Source organism: Sarcophilus harrisii, chromosome 5 (assembly GCF_902635505.1).
Source record: "Sarcophilus harrisii chromosome 5, mSarHar1.11, whole genome shotgun sequence".
NCBI lineage: Eukaryota > Metazoa > Chordata > Mammalia > Dasyuromorphia > Dasyuridae > Sarcophilus > Sarcophilus harrisii.
Window position 1 is genome coordinate 192,432,098 of NC_045430.1, and position 2,202 is coordinate 192,434,299.

Sequence of the window (2,202 nt, forward strand, 5' to 3'; positions counted from 1 at the left end):
TTTTCTGTAAGGGTTTCTGGCAAACTCCAGTTGTCTTCCTGTTAGAAGCTTGCACTCTTTTCCAGGACAACCCATTCTATACTTCCTCTTGCTGGGTCAACTTGGATTCCCAGTTCATTTTAAAAACTGAGCTTATTGAGAGGTTTACTCTTTGTATTCATTTCTCTGTTCATCATTAGATAAAGGTCACTTCTGGAGGAGTATTCATCTTTGAAAAAGAACATTTTGTACATATGGTCACGAAAAAAGATAATTCTTTCTCTTACCCTTATCTATAATAACAAGGCATCACAATCCCTACAATCCAAGTGTTGGCAGGTAATCTGCAGGAATAGTTTGTTTTCAGAGAGTAGGGTTAGAAGGCAGGTTGGTACAGTGAAATTGAGTTCTAATTCTCCTATTAGAAGACATGGGCTCAAATCCTGCCTCTGATGCTTAATACTTGTGTGACATTGGACCAATCACAACCTCTCTGGTCCTCCATTTTTTTTCATTCACAAAATACTGAAGACCCTTCGCGTTCTTGTGCTCTAAAAGAAATGGTCAGTTCCCATTACAAGAGCTCAGAGAAATTATTTTCATTGATCCAGGCAAGGTATTCAAATCCTATGCTGTTGAAAAGAGCAGTGGTAACTGAGGCTGGTGGAGATTTGCATCCACACAGAATTGCATGGACCTTTCCCAACCTCCCAGGATTCTCTAAATATACTGTCTCTTGGAGAGAAAAGGCAAAGTGTTTTCCCTGCACATCTCATCAAGCAAAGCAGAGGCCAAAAGAGACCTAAGCAAGAGCAATCATTGAAGGAGAGATAGAAATGGTGCAACCATTCATGGTCTTTGTCGCGGCTCTCTTTGTGCTGTTAAGCTCCCTGGGTATCATGGCTAATGGCTTCATTGTTGTAGTGCTGGGAAGGGAGTGGGCTTGATGCCAATGGCTATCTTTCTGTGACATGATCCTGATTATTTGGGTGCCTCCTGCTTCTTCCTATAGCGGATTGAAATGATACACAATTTTTACTATTTTTTTTTTTCACCACTTACAACATTCCTAGAGCCTCCCTGCTAGCATTTTTTTTTTTTTTTTTTACTGTAATTTTTTGAATTCAACCACATTCTGGTTTGGCACTTGACTTAGTATTCTCTTCTGCGTGAAGATTGCAAACTTTACTCACCTCATTCTGCTTTGCCTGAAATGGAGAGTCAAGGGGTTCGTATCCTGGTTTCCGCTAGTCTCCCCAATAATCTCTTTCATTGTCACCATGCTCTTTTTTTTTTTGGTGGGGAACAATGCTTTGTACCAGGCATTATTGCAGGGGACATTCTCTGGCGATATAACTTTACATGGCTTCAGTGGGAATTTAGAAACCCACTATTTTCTCTTTTTGAATCTCATAGTTTGTCTATCCCCTGTTCTATACTTGTCTCAACAGTTCTGCTGATTATCTCTTTGCAGAGACACTCCTGAAGAATTCAACATATTGCTCACAATACCCAGGATTCCAGTACCTGTGTATATCCATTCATCCCTTTATTCTTATCATTGGCAACTCCCAGCTAGGAGGGACACTCATGAACCTTCTTCTTCCATCTAAAACCTTCTGGAATGACAAGGGGACTTTAATTCTTATCTAAGATATACACCTTTTTTTCCCATACCAAAAAAAGACTCTATTGAGGATTGAAGCAGAGCATAACCTTTGACTTCAAAGTTTTCATCCTATTGCAATCCAGATAGAAATGAACTATTTCCCTCATTCATTATTCCTATATTCAAATTGGATATTCAAATGAATCTGTGATATTATGAATTTAAGAGTTTCTGGCTTTCATTGGGGCTTTATTGATGCCTGTCTGTGCCTACCCATTCTGCTTTACTCTTGTCCTCTCAAGTTCATCACAAATGGTCTCCATCCAATATTTTAGAGGCTTTCCTTTCTTCTGCCATTTGGAGAATATCAGTGGAATAGTCTGGTTATCCTCTTGCCATCTTTTCACACTTAGAAGAATTGTATCCCATTCTTCTAAGGAAGGGGAGAAAAATAACTTTCAAAGGCATTTTCATTCTTTTTGAAATAACTACAGTGACTTTGTTCAAATGACTCCCAAAGGGGTCATTTCTGGGTTGTCATTCCAAAAACTAAGAATGTCACTGATGCTTCATGCATCATAATATCCACATGATGAAAACACTTTATTTTTTCT

General features: G+C 38.9%; 1 pseudogene; it reads left to right on the forward strand.

Annotated features, from left to right (window-relative positions):
* Positions 1-815: 815 nt before the first annotated feature.
* LOC100921453 lies at positions 816-1,632 on the forward strand (annotated as a pseudogene).
* Positions 1,633-2,202: the final 570 nt, after the last annotated feature.